We start from the raw sequence: 22440 nt of genomic DNA, 5'->3' as shown, positions 1-22440 counted from the left end.
CAGAGACTGCTTGTGATTCTCTTTCTCTCCCTCTCTCTCTGCCCCTCCACTGCTCGTTCTTTCTGTGTCTCAAAATAAATAAACTACAAAAAAAAAATTTTTTTTAATGTAAAAGCTAAAACCATAAAACGTCTAGGAGAAAGCATAAAAGAAAATGCTAGTGACTTTGGAGTTGGCATTTTTTTTTTTTTTAAGGGAGAGAGAGGCAGGGGGAAGGGGCAGAGAGGGAGAGAATCTTAAGCAGGCTGACGCAGGAGTTGACCTCATGACTGTGAGATCATGACCTGAGCCGGAATCAAGAGTGGATGCTTAACCGACTGATCCACCCAGGCAACTCTTGGCAAAGATTTCTTAAGTAGAACACAAAAAGTCTATGGTATAAAGTAAAAAAATTGATGAATTAGACTTCATCATAATTAAAAATTTTTGTTCTTCAAGAGACCTCACGAAAATGAAAAGATGAGTCCCAGATTTGGAGAAAATATCTGCAAAACGTATATGCAACGGAGGACTCGTGTCTACCTATGTATAAACTTATATTTAAAAAAATTTTAAATTGTAGGGCACCTGGCTGGCTCAGTCGATGGAGCATGTGACTCTTGATCTCAGAATGTCATGAGTTTGAGCCCCATGTTGCGGGTAGAGTTTACTAAATAAAAAAAATAAAAAGAGAAAAAAATTTAATTGTGGTAAATATACATAACATAAAATTTACCATCTTAACTAATTTTAGATGTACAGTTAAGTAGTGTTAAGTATATCCATATTGCTGTTCAACCAATCTCCAGAACTTTTTTTTTCTTGCCAAACTGAGACTACATCCATTAAACAACTGCTCATTTCCTTCTGCCCCAGGCCCTAGCAACTGCCATTCTTTTTTTTTCTTAATTTTTTTTAATGTTTATTTATTTTTGAGAGAGAGAGAGAGAGAGAGAGAGAGAGAGAGAAGGGGGGGGGGGGGAAGGCAGAGAGAGAGGGAGACACAGAACCTGAAGCAGGCTCTGGGCTCTGTCAGCACAGAGTCCAACGTGGGGCTCGAACCCATGAACCATGAGATCATGACCTGAGCCGAAGTTGGATGCTTAACCGACTGAACCACCCAGGTGCCCCTGGCAACTGCCATTCTGCTTTGTTTCTATTGATTACTCTAGTCATCTCACATAGTGGACTCATACAGTATTTGCCTTTTCGTGATTGACTTATTACACTTAGCATAATGCCTCAAGGTTCATCTATGTTCTAGCATGTGTCAGAATTTCCTTCCTTTTTAAGGCTGAATGTATTCCATTGTATGCATGTACCACATTTTGCTTATTCATTCATCGGTCGATGGACATTTGGGTTGTTCCTACCTTTTGCCTATTGTGAACAGTGCTCCTGTGAACATAGGTTGTACAGATATATCTTGGAGAGCCTGTTTTGAATTCTTTTGGGTATTAAAGAACTATTACAATTCAATAATAAGACAATCAACCCAATTTTTTTTTAATGGGGAAAGATTTGAATAGACGTTTTACCAAGGAAGATACCCAGATCAGTAAGTCAGTATACAAAAAGATGCTTAACAACATTAACGGACAGGAAAATATAAATGGAGCCCACCATGATGAAGCACTGTGAATCCACGGAAATGATTAAGGTTAAACTCGCTGACCAAGTGCTGTGAGCATGAGGAGGAGTTGGGACTCTCGCATGCCACTCGTGGGAATGTGGAATGATACCACCATTGTGGAAAAATGTTGGCAGCTTAAAAAATGTTAAACGTACACCCATCATATGACTTGACCACTCCTAGGTATTCCACTCCTAGGTATTTACCTAAGAGAAATGACAGCATATGTCCACACATGGATTTGAATATGAATGCTCATACCAGCTTTATTTGTATAACAGCCAGCAAATAGAAACAATCCAAAGTCTGTCAATAAGTGAATGAATAACCAAATTGCGCTATAATCATAAAATGGCATTCTACTCAGCAATAAAAAGGGACGAATTATTGGTGTATGCAACATACATATGAATTGCAAAATAATTATGCCGAGTGAATGAGGCCAGACAAAAAAGAATGCATACTGTATGATTCCATTTATATAGCCTTCTAGAAATGCAACCTAATCGAGAGTGACAGAGGCAGATTATTGTTTGCCTGGGATGTGGGGGAGGAGGCAGTGCGGGGCAGAAGGGAGGGATTATAAAGGGCTATAGGAAGTTTTGGTGGTGACAATATGTTCATTACCTCTATTATGATGCTTTCATGGATATGTATGTGTATGTATGTATATGTATACATAATATGTATGTCACAACTTGTCAAATTATACCCTTTAAATATGTGCAGTTTATTGTATGTAATGATATCTCAATCAAGCTATAAGGCAAAAAGAAATAAATTCAAGTAGACCCATAAAGAGAAATACTATGTAGCAATGAAAATTATGGAAAGATATTTATGATAATTGTTGAGAGAGAAAAAAAGCAGATTACAAAACAATATGTCCAATATGGTCACTTTAAAATTTTTATTATTTTTATTTATTTAAAAAATTTTAAAAATGTTTATTTATATTTGAGAGAGAGAGAGAGACAGTGCTTAAGCAGGGGAGGGGCAGAGAGAGACAGAGACAGAATCTGAAGCAGGATCCAGGCTCTGAGCTATCAGCACAGAGCCTGATGCAGGGCTTGAACCCACAAACCATGAGATCATGACCTGAGCCGAAGTCGGACGCTCAACCGACTGAGCCACCCAGGTGCCCCTGGTCACTTTTTTTTTTTTAAGATAACCTGAATGTCTATGGCATTCACCATTTGATTATAAAGAGTGTCACATTAAAATCAAACCATGGTTTATGCCAGCCCAGATCCATCCTGCCAGTGTGGGAATTCTCCTTCCCTGTAAAGTCCCCTGTCCTTTATGTTTCTGGGTGTCCCCACGTGTGTCTCAGTGCACTCAAAAAGCGATCTCAGATGTTATTTGCTGTTGCTGACACCAGTCGAGCTGAGTCTCCTGCATTAATGTTGCTAGCGGAGCCAGAGATAGGCGCATGTCACTTGTCCGTGTGACCATGTCGCACGTGCCAAGCCCCATGCGTGGGTTGCCCAGCAATCCAGCCATGCGACTCTTGCACCCTTAGGGTGCTCTGAGAACGTGGCCAAAGCAAAGTAATTGAGAAAATGCCCCATCTTGTGTCATGGTCAGAGGTCCCCACAGGAGAGTTGCGTGGGCCCCAGGGGTGGCAGGATGATAGCTCTCTTTGTTGCACACTGTTCTTTTCTCCAGGGAGGGGCAGGGACAGGAGGAGTTCAAGTACCAGCCTCTGTGAGGTGTCCGCCATGATTGACTCTCCACCCCTCCCATCCTGGTGTGGAAGGCACTTCCACTGCCAGACTCCTCCTCCCAAGGTCTGGTGTCTTTCAGGAAGCACCACCATCCTCTGTCAGGTGCTGATGAGCATGTATCGCAAACGTGAATACCGATGGAGACTTTTCCAGGCAGCAACTTATGCCCATGACCATATCATATATTTCATGTCACATCATATTACACTCTATAACATAACATATGCAGATGCACTCGGAGAGGGGGGAGGGGGGTCTCCACCTCCCCGGTTGGCAGGTCCACATTTTTCAGCTCTTCAGCTCTAGTCTGGTTGGAAGCACATGCCTTAAAATACTAACAGTGGTTCTCTCTGAGCAGAGCGATCATGGATGGCATTCATTTTCTTTGTTCTTTTCTGAACTGTCCATTTAGATTTTTTTCTATCGATACTCATTAGGGCAAAACAGTGTGTCTGGCTCAGAGAAGCTGGGTCCCAGCACCCAGCCTAGTGTTTGGCACATAGTAGGTGCTCAGTAAAGGTGTGACCGAATAGCAGGTATTACGTTTCTGGACTCTGAGGGGCTGACTTAGCAAGAACAGGCAGCGGCTTTTGCTCCCTGGCGCCTGTCCTGCTCCACGTGGACACTGCCAGGTCCGGCGCCTACGTTTCCGCTTCTGCCCGGCGCCCCGGGACTGACGCCTGGCGGGGCGGGGTGTCTGGCGCCGGCTCGGTGCCCCGGCCCTCTGCGATCGCTGCTGCCGGCCCTCTGCGATCGCTGCTGCCGCTGCAGCCCGGGGCCGCCCCACCCGTACCCGGGAGGGGAGGGGACCAGAGTCATCGGGAACTCGCCCAGGCGCCCCCGCCCGCCCGTCTTTTACCCGCTGCTTCCTGTGCCTCCCGCAGCCTCTCCTAGCCTCCCCCATCGGGCTCGCTTTGGGACCTCGCATGCCCGGTTCTGAGCCTCTCCCCGCGGAGCTGCTTCCCCCGAAGTTCCCAGCAGGCTCCCCCCGCCTCCGCCCTGCAAGCAGTTGGGTCTAGAGGGTCCCACCACTTGGGTAAGAACCGCCCCCCCGCCCCCCCCCCCCGTGCCCCTCCCCTGCCTCCCTGCCTGGGAAAGACTGCACTCCCTAGGATCCCCCTGCTGCTGGCTTCTCCTCAGCCCCAGCACTCTCTCTAGGCAGATCTGCCTCTACCCCAGGACTGGGTTCCAGACAAGCCTTTTGGTGCCTGACACACTTCTTGCTTGGGCAGGCTGAGGCATGAAGCATCCTGCGATTTGAGCTGAGCTGGGCGGGCCTCTCACCAGGATGGGGGAGGCTGGCCCTGGGAAGGGCCTGTGGACTCACACTCCAGAGGGTGCAGCCGATGCTGACTCACTTAGATCTGGGGTGGGTGGGGGAGCCCTAGCCCTTGTTGTGAGTAACCTCCGGCACAAGGGTCCAGTGTGAGGCTGGGTCCAGACCTTCAGCAGCTGGGTCCAGGAGTTCGTTCTGGCCCCAGCAGATGGAGGTGCTGAGAGTGGGGCAGGAAGGGCATGTTTGAGCCCACTGGTCAGGATGGAGTTTAGGATTGGCTGGACAGGTTCGGTACTCTGTTCATGCATCCCTAATCTGGCCTCCATGGCTTGTTGGCAACCCCCCTCCCCGCCCCCCTCCCGCCCATCTCTACCACCTGTGTCTTCTCTCTGCACTGTTGAACTGGCTTCCCACTGCTTTCTTTGCCCAGTTTCTCCACAGAGGGCTGTAGTTCTGAGGGGCCCTGGCCTTGGAGGAATGTTGATGTCACCTCTACTTCCTGTATCACCGCCTCCTTGCTTTGTTCCTTCCTCCTGTCCCCCTTCTGTTTATCTCAAAACTTCCTTTATTCTGCCATGCCAAGCCGAAGGGGCCCCCAGAAGGAACTGGAGTCTTTAGACTGGAGAATAGGAGAGAATGACATTCCTGCACTCATTCATTCTTTCATCCATTTATTCATTCATTCATTTGATCATTCATGTACACGTGTGTTTATTCCCATTCATTCACTCACACATTCCCTTGTTCTTTCACATTCAATTATTCCTTCATTCTTGGGACACTTATACTGAGCATCTACTATGTTCGAGGCCCTGAGTGTTTGGTGGGGGCAGGATACTCTGATGAATCACCTCCATCCCTGATGTCAGCCGTTCAAGGTCAAGAAGGAGAAATTAGCACAAATCAGCCCAACTTAAGAGAAAAAGCAGTATGAGAGAGAGATAAAGGGCTGTGAAGTGTGTGCGTGTGTTTGTGTGTGTGGAGAGGGTACTGAGAAGGAGGATGGAATTTTCACTTAGGAGGAGCTCAGAAGACTTCCTGGAGGTGGTGCCATCTGAGCCAGGCTTGATGGGGGCCAGGGTTGGGATGTAGAGCTGTCAGAGGGCATCAGGGAACAGCGGGAACAAAGGAAACCCCAGGTGTGTGAGGGGACAGTTGGGAGCTCTTTTCATGGCTTGAGACTATTAGAAGAAATAAGTCTGGATGGGGAGGCCAGGGCCCGGTAGAGGACAGGACATGTGCTCCCATCTCTCTGCCCTCTGTCAGGCCAGGGGAGCAGCCGCATTCTGGGTGACCCAGAGCCACGATCATGGGGTACTAGCAAGATCCTTGTGGCTATTAGAGTTCTTTGATTGTTCAGCAGTCTTAGCCAGAGTGAGCCCTTCAATCTTGGATGTAGGTAAGTGGAGCCTGGGGTAGTAGATGTGTGTATGGAGCAGGAGAGAGCTCTAGGTTCTAGCCCATGGAGGGGTTCAGCTAGGGCAGTTCTGAAAGTGGGAGTTGGAGTGGATGATGTCAGAGGTCCCCAGAGAGTCTGTGGTCCTATCTGGAAAGGCAGAAGAGGGAATTCCTGGGAGTTTGGTTATGTATTCACTCATTCATTCCCTCCTTTGACCCTATACCACTTCCTGACTGACTTCCTCCTTCCTTTTTCCTTCCTTCCTTCCTTCCTTCCTTCCTTCCTTCCTTCCTTTTTCCTTCCTTCCTTCCTTCCTTCCTTCCTTCCTTCCTTCCTTCCTTCCTTCCTTCTACCTTCCTTCTTCCTTCCTTCCTTCCTTCTTCCTTCCTTCCTTCCTTCCTTCCTTCCTTCCTTCCTTCCTTCCTTCCTTCCTTCTTCCTTCCTTCCTTCCTTCCTTCCTTCCTTCCTTCCTTCCTATCAGTACTAAACTCTTGTTCTGGACAGACCCTGTGCTGAGGACTCCGGTGACTCAGATCAACTCCCTGTCCATGTGAGTTCCCAGTCTCATGGGAGAGACAGACCCGTGCCAGAAAGTGACAACCCAGTAACACTGTGGCATATAAATGGAGGTGACTCCACTGTGTTTTGTCACCGAGTGGGGTGGTACAGCTGAAGAATTAATGTAGACATTTGTCTTCTAGCCAGGAAGGCCCCATCTGTGGGGCCAGATGAAGGATGTCACGTGGGAAAAGAAGCGTTTGTGGCAGAAAATACTCAGGGTTCCTGGGGCTTAAAAGGCAGGCTTTCCCAAGACATGGGACTCCCCAGAGGCACACTTAAGGACCATGCCTTTGGGCCATGGGCACCGCAAGCTCATTCCACACCAGAAATGAGCCTGTAAGATTTGAGAACCTCTAGAGAAGTCCTTGGTCAGCATAAGCTGTAGGCAGTTGTGTGGAGTGGTGGTTACACTTGTGGGCTCTAGACTTAGATCAGAGTTCAGATCCTTAGGCTAACTCTCATCAAGTGCATGCCCTGGGACAAATGACACTTTGCCTCCGGTTTTCCTGTGTAGGAGAATGATAATCATAGTACCTTCCTCCTAGGATGAGGCCTGAAGGTGGTAACCTCTATGACGTGCTTGCCCAGGGTGTGTAAGGAGAGCTATGACGATGGCAGTGATGATAAGAGGGATGTACAGTCAAGAGCTGTCCCACAATCTCTGGGTCTCATCCACCCCAGCTGGAAAATGGGAGGGCTGCCCCAGCTCACTGGCTCTCAAAGTATGGTCCCTGGACCAGTAGCGTCAGTATCACTTGGGATCTTATTAGAAATGCAAATTCGGGGCGTCTGGGTGGCTCAGTTGGTCAAGCATCTGACTTCGGCTCAGGTCATGATCTCACCATTCGTGAGTTCGAGCCCTGTGTCAGGCTCTGTGCTGACAGCGTGGAGCCTGGACCCTCTTCCAGTTCTGTGTCTCCCTCTCTCTGCCCCTCCCCTGCTTGTTCTCTCTCTCTCTCTCAAAAATAAACATTAAGCACAATAATAAAATAAAGAGATGCAAATTCTTGGGCTCTCCTGGAGCTTTACAGGAGATGTGGCCCAGCAATCTGAATTTTATTTAAAAAAAAATTTTTTTTTTTAACGTTTATTTATTTTTGAGACAGAGAGAGACAGAGCATGAACGGGGGAAGGTCAGAGAGAGGGAGACACAGAATCTGAAACAGGCTCCAGGCTCTGAGCTGTCAGCACAGAGCCCGACGCGGGGCTTGAACTCACGGACCGCGAGATCATGACCTGAGCCGAAGTCGGCCGCCTAACCGACTGAGCCACCCAAGCGCCCCTAAAAAATTTTTTTTAATGTTTATTTATTTTAGAGAGAGAGAGTGCGCACTAGCGAATGAGCAGGGGAGGGGCAGAGAGAGAGGGAGACCCAGAATCCGAACCAGGCTCCAGGCTCTGAGCTGTCAGCACAGAGCCCGACGTGGGGCTCGAACTCACTGACCATGAGATCACGACCTGAGCCCAAGTTGGACGCTTAACCAACTGAGCCACCCGGGCGCTCCGCAATCGGAATTTTAAAAAGGGCTTCACATGATTCTGCTGCAGGCTGAAGTTTGGGGACCACCGACCTCACTATCACTTAAGACCTCTTCTGTATCCACTTTTCCAGGACTGTGATTCATCTAGGCACGTGGCATGTTTCCTATGTTTAGGGCCCTGGTCTGGGGGCTGATGTGAGAGGGCACAGAGATGAGTAAGATATGGTGTCAGCCCTGAGGGGGCTCCCGAGTGAGTTGGGAAGGGGAGGCAGATCCCTATGGAAATATTCATTGAAGTAACGGACCCGACAGAACTGCCAGAGAGATACGAGTCAGTTCCATAATAAAGAGCAGAGAGGAGAGAGACCTTTCTCTTTCTCTGCAGAGAGCTCTGGTTCTCTGTTGCTTGTTCCTGACAGTATACTGATTCAACCTTGCTGGAGTGCCGCTCATAAGTCTTACTGAAGTCTCTTGTATTTTGTGCCTTGCTGTGGGGTGGGGTGGGGTGGTCAGGGGTGGTGATTCTAGACAACTTCTCGCAGACTTTGGGTAGCTCACTTTTCATCCCCGGCTTCAGTGTATCCCTCTGTAAGGTGGGGGGACCAGACTGAGTCCAGTGAGTCTGGGACATTATGGACTGCCAGGGAGGGGGCAGGCTGGGGATCAGAACCTCTCCGGGTTTCCATTCCCTCATCTGCACAGCGGGGCCCTGAATTGCCCTGGCCGCCTGCCTGGATCCAGTGAGATGAGCTTTCCCTTCTCTGGGCTGTTTTCCTTACCAGTCGAGGGAGGTCTCATGATTCCTATCCTGTTCACTTCACGTGGCTTTTAGCATGTGGAACATGTTCTTCATTCTCAGAGTTTCTTGAAGCCCCAGCCCTGTTGCCTGGCATTCAAGGTCCTCCTTGACAGATTCCCAGCTTTTTTTTTTTTTTCCTGCAAGATGAGAATCCTTACTGCCTATTACTGCATCCTGTTCTGTTCCTGTTAGGCCTTCTATCTCATCCCTCTTCTCAGCCTATCCAAACCCATTCGGTCTTCAGGCCAGAGAGCACCACCTCCTCCAGGAAGCCTCCTAGATTGCCCCAGCCCTCTGTGCCCTCCTTGGACCATCTTGCTGTCTTTTAAGGTGTGACTTTAATTTCTCACTTGGTGACACTGGACTGCTGGGTCTGTTATTTCAGGGGAAGCCTTGAGCTCACAGGGGTGGACATTAAAGCCCTTGACTCCTAGAGCAGGGAGGCCCAGAGACAGGAGGGAACTTGTTGACAGTCACACGGCACATTAGTGAGAGAACCAGGCCCAGAACCCAGGTGTCTTAGGCCTGGGGGCGGGGGTGGGGGTGGGGCGGCGGTGGAGATATCATCAGGTGTGTGGGGAATGAGCTAGAGGCAGAGAAGGGCAGAGGCCTCAGATCTGGCTGACCTGCGTTCCAACGTGGCTTTGTACTCGATAGCTGTGCCACCTGGGGCGTGTCACCTACCCTCCCCAAGGGACCTTCCGGTGGGGTCGGAGTGAGGACCGGCACCAGGCCTGGCGCACAGTCGGTGCTTGGTTATTGTGAGGTGCTCATTATTACTCCTGATCCATCCGTCCACCCCAGCTCCTCTGCCTGGCTCTCGCGTGCCTTCTTCTCTTAGCCACCGAGGACTTTATTTTATGGCCCCGTCGTGAAAAGTCCAATGTCAGCGTCAAGGCCTCCTCGTTAAGCCTCTTGCAGAAGTGAGAGGGAGAAGGGAAAAATCTGGGTGGTCTCTAAGTTGGTAGTGGCTATGGAGGGCCCCGGGGCGGGTGCCCAGGGGGGCTGAAGCCTGTGAAGCTAATGAGGTGAGATTTAGCAGATGCCACTTTAAGAAAAGTCGCATTGCTCATTGTAAGGAAACGAGGGGGTGTGCCCTGTCCCTGGCCAGTAGCTGCACTGGGCTGCACTTGGGGGCAGCACTCCCAAGGGTGAAGAGTCCTAGCAGGTGGGGCTGGTGTCTCTCCGGGAGGCTGCTGGCAGCTCCCTGGCCTCCTGCCACCTTCCAGCCTGACCCCTTGTGGACAGATGGAAACCTGGTGACCATTTGGCCAGGCTAACTGGCTGGGGACAGGAAGGTGGGAACTCCGGCCCCCTAGGAAGGACCCTGGAGCCGAGAGACCCCCTGAGAAGGATGTCAGGGGCTGGAAGTGGGCTGGAAGCGACCAAGTCTGGCTGTGGCTGGAAGCGAAGTGCAAGTCCGGCTAGGTGCCCAGTGGGCGGGCACAGGGCCCCCTGACATGGCTGGGGCCCAGTTGGCAGCCTGTCTCCTTCCTCTCCACCAGGCGGGCACAGGAGCCTTGGGAGGGGGTGCTCTGGGAGGAGGGGGGCAGAGGGCAGTGTGAGGACGGGCAGGACTCAGTGATAACAGCTGGGCTCAGGAGGGGCGGGAGCTCGGGAGGAGGAGCAGGAGGAGAGGCCGACAGGCTTCATTTGGAGCCAGAGCCTGGCTGTTGCTCAGGTTACCAGTGTCTCTCTCAGAGGGTGCGACCAACGGTGTGACCAGCTGGTGGGGTCTCGCCGCAATGATCCAGAATGTCGGAAATCACCTGCGAAGGGTATGGAGGGCGGTGGGCTGGGGGCTGATCGGAGGCAAAGGAGAGGGGGCTGGAGGTTGCGGGGGTGGGGGTGGTCCCGAGAGAAGATCGAAGTTTCCAGTTTAAGTCAGAAGTTCTATGGCTTCTCTCTCATTTTCCACAGACCACTTTCTAGCTCTCTTTGAAGGAGGAATGGCAGAACTCCTGAGCTGGTTTATTAGAAGCAACAATCCCCAAACCAGCCCCAGGGGCCGTTAGCTCCCCCGAGGGCTGGCTATGTCTGCGCTGGACGCTGTCTGCGTCTGGAATTCTATTCTGGGGGTGTGGGTTTCTCCCAGCGGAGTCCTGTGTGTGTGTCTGCTGCACATCTGAGCTCCGTGGCTGTGCGTCGCGCTGGAGTTCAGGGCTCGAAGGCCTTGACGCTGAGAGATGTTACAGGGCTGGGGAGGGGGTGTGTGAGTGGGCGAGGGTGTGGCAGGACCAAGCCCCGGATTCTCAGGGACGATAACCTCTTTCAGAGAGCAAGCTTAGGACCAGGCGTGGGCTGTTGGAAAGGCGTTCTGCAAGGTGTCCTGGCAAGACCACGTTTCCCTGGAATGTCTTAACGAGGACTTTGGAGCTGAGATTAGATACTGAGGCATGGGACAGACCCAAGTGTTCATCACCGCCTGGCGGGTTCCTTTGATTTGGTGAAATGACTGGCAGGGGTTGTGCTGAGCATAGAGTGGGTGTCCTCTGAGGATGTTTTCAGGAAAGCCTTTTGTGAAAGGGCCAGGGGTGAATACATCTCTTACTTATCCCCTCCCTCCGTCTGCATGACGGCCGCTCACCTCAGACCTCGGCACCCTCACCACCCAGGACGCCTTCTCCCTGCTTCCCCGATTCCACAGCCGGCCCCTCCAATCGCCGTCCACTGGAGGGATGCTTCTAACAGGGACACGTGATTATTCCCCACCTGCTCAGCCGGCTGCCTTCAGTACAACGTTCACATTCCTTACCTGCTACCAAAGGATCTTGGTAATCTGCTTCTGCCTGCCTCTCCCCCCTCATCCTTCCTTCCCCACCCCTGTGCATTCAGCGTGGTGGCCACACTGAACTGCTTGCCACTGCCTCAGTTGACCACGTTTGTTCTCCTCTCTGTGCTGTGGTCTGTACTGTGCTTTTTGCTCGGGGGGCCCCCAGCTTCTTTCTGCCCCCTGGAAAATTCCTTCTGGGCCCTCAGATCTCAGCTTAGATGCTGTCTCCTCTAGAAAGCCTTCCTAGATTTCTCAGGGCACAGGGAGCCTTTGTGTTAGTGCCCATCTCTCCCGCCAGCCAGTGAGTTCCATGAGGCTGCTCTTGGTGTGCCCGGCGGAGGGCTGAGCACGGTCAGGGTCCCGGACAATGCCTAACGAATGAATGGGCACAGGCAGCTTCTCCGTGAGGCCAAGGGTGGGATCTGAGAAGCAAGGTCCCATCTCCTGAGCACGGGGCAGAGAGCGTTTTCCAGGCGAGGCTATGTCTTGGGCGCTTCATGACTTTTTCCCCATTGATCCCCATCAATAACTGGGGAGAAGGCAGTGGAGAAGGGATGTATCATCATCACCGTTTTACAGAGATAACAGTATTGTAGTAGCAAATCTGTACATAGTGCTGGCCACACTGGGCACGATACCAAATGCTTTGTATATATTAATTCATTCCATTTTCTGCGAGGTAGGTACAGGTATCATCCCCATATCCCAGATGAGGAAACTGAGGCTCAGAGGGGTTGAGGACTTGCCCAGGCTCAGGATCACACTGGCAGGAGGTGGCAGAGCTGGGATTTGAACTCAGGCAATCTGGCTCCAGAATCTGAGCTCTTAGGGAGCCCGAGGCTCAGCCCAGCAAAAGCCCAGAGTGAGATTCCAGCCCACACATTCCGAGTCTGAGCCCAGGCAGCCTTTTGCTCCCCCAATACTCTCCTGCCCGCTCTCCTGAGCCGGGGAGTGGAGGTAAGTATGGGGGTGGAATTGGGCTCATGAGGTGGCATGGGGGACCTCGTGCCGGCTGAGAACACTCAAGCCTTGATTGCCACCTGTGGACCATCTCCTGCACACAGATCTGTTTTTTCCTGAATTCTCTTAGTTCCCTGGGAAATATAGGACGGTTTGGGATGATTTTCTGGGTTGTTACCAAAGCTGTTTTTAATGAAAAGCAAGCAAATCAAAAAACCCACTGGGGACATAGAAAGCCAGGTTGACTGGGAACAGAAGGGAGGCCTCAGATAACCCGTAAGCTTTGCCTCACAGGCTTTGGGGGCCCTTGTCAGTATCCTGTGACACTACAGACACGGGCGTTTTGGAGTTAGGTGGTTCTGGCTCTTACCTGCCACTGGGTACCCAGTGAGCTCTCGAAACATGTGGATGAATGAATGAATGAGGCAGTGAGTCTGCTGCCCAGCTTGGGGAGCAGGGTGTGGGGGAGGAACGCTGCTTGCCTGTCTGGTGGTGCCGGGAAGATCCTCCTGTCCTGTCTCAGTCCTTGCCTCTCTGAGTGGAGACCCTCTCCTTCCCCATCCGAGGTGTCAGACTGTACTGGGCACTGAGTCCCGCGCTCCTGGTCTGGCAGGGATCCGCTGGAGCCCTAGTGGGAAACTGGGAACCTCTGCTCAGCCTGTGTTCTAGCCTGGTCAAGGTCACCTCCCGGGAACTTTATTTACTCTGGGGAAGGTGATGGGGCTGTTTATCCCAGCTCCCCTGAGGAGCCCTGCACCCTGGTAGTGTTGCCAATAGGGTGGTGGCAGATCAGAAAGAGCCACGGGTATCTGTGCACATGCTCGTGTGTCCACCAACCTACACGCTGCTCCCAAGCCCTGGCAGTGATCCCACTGCTTCACCTTGAACCTGAGGACAGCTGGAGGTTCTCTTCCCCGGCCCAGCCAGCCCCCCAGCCTCACTGAGGGTCTAGTTCAGGCTATGAAGAGGTTTTAGGCACGATGCTTGGCCATCCCTGGATTAGAATCCTTTCTTCACCCCATGGCTCCCCATCTCTGGTTGTTCTCTGAGGTTCCCAGCCTTGACATCCTGGGGTTCAGGACTTTGGTGAAGGGCTTGTGTACCATCTTGAGGTTGGTCCTGACAGTGAAAGGCAGGGGCCTGTCTGCCTGGAGGACCCCGCTGTGTGGTGAGGAGGGGAGACCCGCAGGAATAAAATGACATGCCTATCGTATGGTATGAGGGCAGAAGCTACCGAACGGATGAGTGACTATGAAAGCTCAGAAGGGCGCTGTTGTGCCCGGAAGGCTTCCTGGAAGAAGAGGCAAGACTCAGACAATTAGTCTGAGCCTGTTCAGGAGCCCCACGCGAGCCCTGGTCTCAGCCACGGACAGACACCCTTAGTGGTTGGAGTCTGGAGGGCTCTTCTTCATCCTTCAACACCCAGCTCAGCCATCGTTTCCCCTTCCAATCTGCATCCTGCCTGCTTCCAGAATTAACGGCGTCTCCTCAGGATACTGTGCTGATTACAGTTGTTGCCTCCACAGGGATTAGCACGTGGCAGGTACTGAGTACTCTGTGATGAACCCAGGCTGCTGTGTGGAGACACAGTGAGCAAGTGTCGAGTCGTCTGCCTGGCATTACACAGCTCTTAAGTGGCACTGCTGAGATTAAGCCCAGATTGTTGGAGAACTGGGAGCTGGGCAAGAATGACGAGAGAGGTTCAGGGGAGGGCTCTCTGAGCTGGCGACAACGAGGCAGAAACCTAGCAGCTGAGGAGACGGCCAGGGGAAGAGCTGGAAGAGCATTCCGGGCAGAGGGAACGGCATTCAGTTAGTTGCAGGCTCCGTGGTGTGAGGGGGCTCGGTGCGTCTGAGCTACCGAGTGGAGGCCGGTGTGGCTTGGGCAGGAGTGAGCGTGGAAGGGACTGAGGTAAGGGTGTGATGTGCTGCAGGCTGGGGGTCCGGCCCTTATAGGCAGGGTTTGGGGTTTGGAGTGCTGGCAGTCGTACCGTCCTGCCCGCTAGCCTGTGTGGTCCTTGGGGACGTGCTGGTCCCAGACTTAGTGCCAAGGTACGTAGTCCCTGCACACTGTGCTCAGAGAAGCTCAGAGACCTAGGGAAACACATCATCATGGCTCCTCTCTGTCTGGCCAGCGCCATGAAGGTCCTAGCCACCTTCCCATCCACACCCTGACTGCCCACAATAGGAAGGTGGCGATAGGCCCGGCACGCTAGTACAGACAAGGCGCGGAGAAGGGAGATGCCGTACCTGGGCTCGTACGGCTGGCGCGAGACTTGGCATCCCTACCTGCCAGGCCGAGACACCCCTCTTCCAGCCCCTCTCCTGGCCAGGGCGACATCTGGACACTCTGTGCGTCCAGAAAGTGGCCTCACTGTCACACTCAGACCCACCCCATCACAGCCCAGCTTCACGCACTGGCAAATGCAGATTTGGGGCTGATCACCTGCCCCCACCTCACACACACCAGGGTCTGGGGACCTGTGTCTGGTCCAGGCCGGGCCAAGTATCGCCAGCATGTCTGGACAGCTGCTCACGAGTCTGGAGAGCTCACTTTAGGGACACTGACTGTCTTCACCCTGTAGGCCTTCACGTCCTCATCCGTGAACCAGGTCTGTTCCTGTGGATCTTGCTAGATCGTTGGCAAGATTAAAGAGTTGGGAGGAGTGCGGAGCCTGGCACACAACCGGCCGTGGTAAACGTTGGTCCTTCTCTTTTCATCTCTACTGGACTTCAGTTCCCTTAGTGTTTCAAAGCCAGGGTCAGTTGGCTGGATGAGGTGGTAAAAACTAACTCGTTGTTGGGTACCTGCCACGTGTCAGACACAGTTAAACGTCTCAGTAGCTCTGCTGGGCTAGTGGTATTCGTCTGGTGTGACATATAAGAAGACCAAGGCTCTAGCCCTGAGCCACTCGGAGCTAGTTAGAGAATTCAAAGTCTTGTCTGAGCCCAAGTTACAGCTGGGCAGGGGCCCGGGTGCCATGGCTGTTCTCCTTGTCCTGGGCCGACCTGGCCGAGCGGAGAAACTGACACCTCTGCCTCGTGCCTGCCCTGTCCTGTGTCTCCAGGGACAGATGGTGCTGTCGGCTGGGTGCTCTGCCAGCTCCCCTGGCCGCAGACCTGCGAGCTCCTGCCATTCTCCAGGAGCAGGCTCCTTGTGTGCGGGAGGTGGCATCAGGGCAGTGATGGGAAGGACCAGAGCCTGGCACTTTGGGGACACTGGGATGAGTCAGACTGGACCTGTCCTTAGGTGCCCGCAGGCCGATGGGGAGACAGAGGGAGGGACACACCACTGATGACAGCAGAGCGTGGCCAGGCTGTGACAGAGGGAAGCCCAGAGGTGGCCCTTTACCAGCCGAGGGGGGCAGGGCAGGCTCCCTGGGGGAAGTGATGGGTTAGCATGGCCTTGGGGGCCTTTTCAGGTCAGGAAGCCCGGTCCAGGCAGAGGCATCCGTGCGTGAGATGTGGGAAAGAACTTGTTCCATTAGCAGTGGTGAGAGAATTTGGCAGTGAGCCCTTGAGGAGTCCCTCTCTGGCCCCCTTGCCCATGTGATACGTATATCCTGCCTGGGGGCTCCTTCAGTAATAATAATTTGCCCTCAGCACATCAGACATTAATTAATTAATGTCAGTAGACATTAAGCATGAAGCATCTCTTTTGGAGAGGTGGCTTTGGTGGTAAAAAAAGCAAAAGCCCAGCTCCAACACCGAGGGCAAAGTGCCCTTAGGCAAGTCCTTCAGACAGCCCAGGTCTCAGTTTCCTTTCTTTTTTTTTTTTTTTTTTAAATTTTTTTAAAAAAATTTTTTTAACGTCTATTTATTTTTGAGACAGAGAGAGACAGAGCATGAACGGGGGAGGGTCAGAGAGAGAGAGGGAGACACAGAATCTGAAACAGGCTCCAGGCTCTGAGCTGTCAGCACAGAGCCTGATGCAGGGCTTGAACTCACGAACCGCGTGATCATGACCTGAGCCGAAGTTGGACGCTTAACCGACTGAGCCACCCAGGCGCCCCTCTCAGTTTCCTTTCTTATACAAGAGGGATAATCGTCCCTCACAGAGTTTTGGCGAGGGTTACACGGTAGTATGGATACAAAGCCATTATATAATGTATATAAAGGCCTAGAACATGGCAGGTACTCAAAAAATTATCGTTGGGGAGGGTGGGAGAGAAGGGGAGATGTTGGTCAAAAGGTCCAAACTTTTAGTTCTAAGAAGAGTAAGTTCTGGAGACCTCGTGCAGCGGCACCAGGACTACCGTTAACCATGTATCACAGACTTGAAATCTGCTGAGAGAGTAAATCTCAAGCATCCTTATCCGCAAGGGTGACTGTGAGGTGACATGTGTTAGCTTGATTGTGGTCCTCGTTTCACAGTGTATACGTGTATCGCAGCATCACGTTGTGGGATCTAAATATATACAATTTGTATTTGTCCATCACTGGGACACCAGGGAGCCATGGGACCTGGCCCCGAGTTCAAGGAGTCTCTTATCTTCTCCTGGGTGCACCCACTTCATAGACTGGGAAGCGCCGTGCATGCCTTGTCCTGTCTGGCTATTCAGAAGCCCAGCGGGTCAGCCGCTGGCGCTGGCCGCAGCAGCTTCTCTGCTGTGGCCCCGAGAGGCCCATCCCTTCGGATGGGCTGCGCGCTGCCCGGGGTGGGGGTGGGGGGAGCGGTGGTGACGCTGAACCCCGGGCCTCTCCACTCCTTTTGGTGACCTCTAGAACAGGCTGCGATCTGCCCCCGGGGTGTGGCCCTGCCAGGTGTGGCCCATTCCCAAGCCCAGGAAGTAGTCAGAGGTCAGGAAGGGAGCGGCCCTTAGGCCTTTCTAAAGCAGCCTCAGGCTTCCAGCACTCTCCAGGGCTGAGCTGAACCAGGTGGGTCTCCCTTTCCGTTTGGTCCCTTAGGGAGGGTATGGAGAGACCTAGCTCCTGTCCTTCTCTGGGGATACTACCCGCTGTGAACTGTGGGTGGGTGGGGGTGGGGACAGATAAGTGGTCTGGAGTCCCAAGACTCTGGCTGGTTCTGGGCTAGAGGCTAGCGGCTACTTCTTTCTTAGCGTTCATTTCCACGTCTGTAACTTGGGACTGTGGGGTAGTCGTGGTCCCGCTCACTTGAGGCTGCTTTGTGCCAGGCAGGTTAGCACCATGCTGGCCTTGACACAGAGGAGCCGAGTTTTAAGATTGAGGCTTTGGGGGTCGTGGGGGACGTGGGGGAGGGGGGCTGGAGAGAGGAAGGGGCCCAAAGACTAAGTGAGTTTGGGCCAAGGAAAGGGGCAAGCTCAGCATTGCTCCCAGCACCCCCACTCCGCACCCCAGGGCCTCCTGGGACTCTGAGTTTACCTGATCCCCACCCATCTTGCTTAAGACTAAGAGAAGGTGTGTTTCATTGTGCAAACTGATTCTCAGCAAGGCAAACAGGAGACTGAGAGGGACTTCTGAGCCCGCTACGCCCTCTGGATGGGCCACTGTGAGGGTGATGATGGTGGTTGGGGTGCTGAGGTCCCTACAGCTCAGGGAGACGGACTGGTCAGAGACCACCCCACCTTCAGCTCTTTCTCCGTATCACCCAAAAGGCAATCCATGGAATATCTCCAAGGTGCCAGGCTTTGTCTCGGAAGTCCCATGGGCTGTGTGCCGTAATCTGCCTCCAGGGCTGGCCACGCCCCCTGCGGCACCCCTGCTGGGCTCTGGAGTCACAAGAACCCAAGCCACTCTCCCCTCTGCCTTTAAAAGTTTTTTAAATGAAATGAAATTACGTTTATTTAAGATATTAACGTTTGGTGTCTTAAATGTTTATTTTTTTTGAGACAGAGAAAGAGAGCGAGCGGGGGAGGGGCAGAGAGCGAAAGAGAGAATCCCAAGCAGGCTCTGTACTGTCAATGCCAATGTGGGGCTCGAACCCACAAACAGTGAGATCATGACCTAAGCTGAAACCAAGAGTCAGATGCTCAACCGGCTGAGCCACCCAGGTGCCCCTATTTTTGTATTTTATTGACAGCCCGCCAGTGGGAGGGAGGAGCAGAGAGAGAGAGAGAGAGAGAGAGAGAGAGAGAGAGAGAATCTTAAGCAGGCTCCACACTCAGTGCAGACAGAGTCTGATTCGGGGCTCCATCTCATGACCCTGGGATTATGACCTGAGCTGAAATCAAGAGTTGCTCGGTCGGTTAAGCATCTGACTCTTGGTTTCGGCTCAGGTCATGATCTCAGGGTTCATGAGTTTGAGCCCTGAGTTGGGCTCTGAGCTGGCAGCGTGAGCCTACTCGGGATTATCTCTCTCTCTCTCTCTCTCTCTCTCTGCCCTTCCCCTGCTTGTTCTCTCTCTCTCAAAATAAATAAATAAACTTAAAAAAAAAAAAAAGAGTTAGATGCTCAACGGACCAAGCCACCCAGGTGCCCCTCCCCTCTGCCTTAAAAAAAAATTTTTTTAATGTTTACTTATTTGAGAGAGAGAGAGAGAGAGAGAGAGAGAGAGAGAGCAGGGAGGGGCAGATAGAGACTTGCATGTTCTACCCACAGAGCCAGCCAGGTTCCTCTCCCCTCTGCCTTTTACTGGCCATGTGTCCTTGGGTGGATCTTTCCATGTTCCCCGAGTTTCCTTTTCCTCAACTATGAATGAGGACTCCTGCTTCAGAGCGGAGTGGGGATTCAAGGACCCACAAGGACTAGGTCTGGCACACAGTAGGGACACAATAGATGGCAGCCATAGATTTCTAAAATGGGATCTTCAAGCTCCTGAGAGGGCAATTCTTGGACAGCCTGTCTGTTAGCAGCTCATTGGCTCAGAGAAACCCCTCTCCTCCTGGCTGTGTCCCATCAGCATCCAGATGAGACTCTGGTACCTCCTAGCCTCTAAGCCAAACAAGATCCCTCCCCTCTACCCATGTCCCTCCCCTTCCAACTACTTTCTGGTTTCTTTGCTCCCCTGTCCTAGAAAAATCTCTGCAAGAGTTTTCTGTGGTCCCTGCTTCCACTTCTCTACCTCTCATCCTGTCCCTAGTCCGTGACTCCTGTCCTCGCCCTCCCTCTGCCGCCTTATAGCTTCTCTGCTCACCTGCTGGGACAGCTCAGCACCCCGCACCAAGAGGCACCCTCCCCCTGGAGACCCACCCTCTCCTGGTGTCTTTGCAGCTCACCCAGGGTCCCTGTGGTCCCCTCTGCACGCTGCTCCCTCCCACCGACTTCTAAATAGCTCTGTCCTTGCTCTCTCCTTGGATGATGTCTGTCCTACTTACTGTGGCTGTGTGGCAAACTACCCCCACACCTAGTGGCTTCAAACAGGACCCGTTTTATTGCATCTTGAGATTTTGTGGGTCAGGAATTTGGGCAGGGCTTGGCTGGGTGTTGGTGGAGGTTACTTGGCGGTATTCAGCTGGTGGATGGGCTGGCCTTGGGAATCCAAGTATGGCATCACTGGTATCTGGTCCCGGGATAGGAATGGCCAGAGGACTGGGCCTCGCTGAGACTGGCCACCCTGCTGTTCCTCTGGCAACCAAGCTTGTCCCTGTTCTTCCTTGGGATCTTTGCACCCTCTGTTCCCCTGCCTGGAACGCTGTGCCTCCAGAGCCTTGCATGATCGCTCCGGCTCGTCATTCATTCGGATCTGGGCCACGAAGCCTCCTTGAGTACCTAGCTCAAATTAGATCTCCTCGTCCACCCCTTTCTGTCTTCATCTCATCCATTGTTTCTTTTAGCACTTTTTACTCTCTAAAATGATCATGTTCCTTTGCTTGTTTATCATCTGTCCGTTAGAGAACATGTTTAATGTTGTATTCCCAGCATCTTGAAGGGATGAATGGGAGTTATAAAAAAGATTGATGTTGATCCGTAGCCAGAATTGGCCTCTTTCTAACCTTGTGCAACCCTATTTGGTCTTGTGTGTGTGTGTGTGTGTGTGTGTGTGTGTGTGTGTGTGTGTTTAGATTTTATTTTTTAAGTAATCTCTATACCCAATGTGGGGCTCAAACTCATGACTCCAAGATCAAGAGTCACATGCTCTACCAGCTGAGCCAGCTGTCCCTGGTCTTAGTTTTGTATTTTACTGAGACCCTCCTGTCTTCTGACCTGGCCAGCCCTCAGATTTGTAGCCTGAAGCCCATCACCAGGCCACATGCAATACAGCCTCCTTGCTGTCCCCCTCCTGCCTGGTTGTCCTCCCATGCCACCCCTCCCCTGGACTCCCCCTCCCAGGGCTGGGTCTCACCCCGCTGGAGGCTGCCTCCTTCCTGTCACAGAATCCCCTGCCCTAAACACATCCCCACCCTCCACCGTCACCACAGCAGAGGCGTTCAGCAGCAACTGTCACTGTTGTAGACGGATGAAATCGTGAGGACACGGCCATCAAGCTAGAGCCACCCCAGCAGCCACATAACTTAAAGAGCGACAGAAAAACTTAAATGCAGGCGGATACCACGAATCTCGTTCATTTCATCTGCTTGGTTTTATGTTTATATGTTACAGCCTTTTAGGTGGCCATGTGTGACTGGGTTTGTCTTCGTTACAGCCATTTGGTCAAATGTTGAACGGACCAGACAAATGTGACACTCCATTGGAGATACCTCCAGGTTTAATTTAACACATTTCTACATTTTTATTGAGCATTTACAATGTTCTGGGTCTGTGCAAATGCAAAATGCACAGAATGTGTCTATTCCTGTGGCTCGAAGTAAATGGCTTAAGGTTATCCAGGGAGACTGAGGAGGGGCCAGGGTTCTAACATAGCTTCTGTCCACTGGACCTTGCTCCGGCCCTCCCGCTAGCCCCCTGGCCTTCCTGTTTGTTTCCTTCTCTCTGTCCTGCTCATTGTTTCCTCAACAAACCTTTCTCGAATTCCTCTGAGACAGTGTAGGGCATGTGGGGACAGGTATGAGAAGGCCATCTTGCAGCTGGAGAACTTGGGGCTGAGGGAAGGTTCTGGAGTGTGGTGAGTGCCTGGAGAGAACCATCGGTGCACCTGTTCAGCACAGCAGCCTCTGCCAGAGTCCAGGCCCAGCTCTGGGTCTCTACCCCTTCGGCCTGGTGACTCGGGGCCTTAGAAGCAGCCCCTTGAGGTTGGTGTTCCTTTGTTAGGCCTGTTCTGAGGCCTGGTTCACACCTTGCCAGTGTAAGGAATGCGTCCATGGATAACGTCAGAGCTCTCACTCAGGCCACTCTGCTTAGGGATGGTTTCTTGAACACTTTAGGGAAGAAAACGTTGGTGTGCTGTGTGAAAGGTGGGCCCGGGGCAGGCAGGAGAACTGGGGAGCACGGGGGGGGGGGCCTCCTGCTGAGGGTGGGAGAAGGGGCCCCACCTGCTGGGGAGGACAGGACCCTATCCCTTGCACAAGGGGCCCGCAGGGGCTGGAGAAGGAGCTGGGGCCTCAGAGGGGCCTTGGGCTGCCAGCTTCCTGGGCTGGGAAGTCCCAGCCCGGGGCCAGAATCCCTCCAGCAGGGCTGAGAGCAGCTGCGGCCTGAGGAATGTGTGCAGCAGGGGAGTTGGGAGGGGGCGCCTTCCTGCCTCTTCTCCCTCTGCTGAGTGCCTGTATCTGTCTCCTTGCTTCTCCTTGCTGCTCTCTTCCCTCCCAGCCTCTGTGCTGTGACCCCAGGGTTTCCTATTCTCTCTCTCTCTTCCCACCTTTTCCTCCTTCTCTCTCTGTAATCTCCCTTCTCCCCACTTCTCCCTTCTGGCTCTTTCTCCCTCTCCCCTTTGCCATCCTGGAGGGTCTTGGGGTCAGGTAAAGGGGCAGGATCTTGGGTGCCTGTTGCCATGGTGACCAGAGGCAGGTCTGGTGGCAGTTTTGGCTCTCTGTCAGGGAGCACAGGCAGGGCTGTGATGAGGGGAGAGGCTGGGCTTTCTCTCATTGTCCCCACAGAG

At 52.6% G+C, this 22440-nt stretch overlaps 1 protein-coding gene across 2 annotated transcripts in view; it reads left to right on the top strand.

Moving 5' to 3' along the window:
- The first annotated feature begins 4119 nt into the window (after positions 1-4119).
- The window catches only part of ACOT11 (acyl-CoA thioesterase 11), a 53813-nt gene continuing 35492 nt past the window's right edge, over positions 4120-22440 (top strand). The window contains exon 1 of one of the 2 annotated variants that reach the window (XM_053894987.1): positions 4120-4375. The gene's annotated coding sequence lies outside the window, so the exon portion shown is untranslated. Of the gene's footprint in view, positions 4376-17374; positions 17466-22440 lie in introns of those variants that run through there. The other variant, XM_053894990.1, reaches the window with a different exon arrangement.

The sequence above is a fragment of the Panthera pardus genome, unplaced genomic scaffold, assembly GCF_024362965.1.
Source record: "Panthera pardus isolate Hobbes unplaced genomic scaffold, ASM2436296v1 HiC_scaffold_11, whole genome shotgun sequence".
NCBI lineage: Eukaryota > Metazoa > Chordata > Mammalia > Carnivora > Felidae > Panthera > Panthera pardus.
Note: the sequence above shows the minus strand (reverse complement) of the source record. Positions and strands in the feature narration are given on the sequence as shown.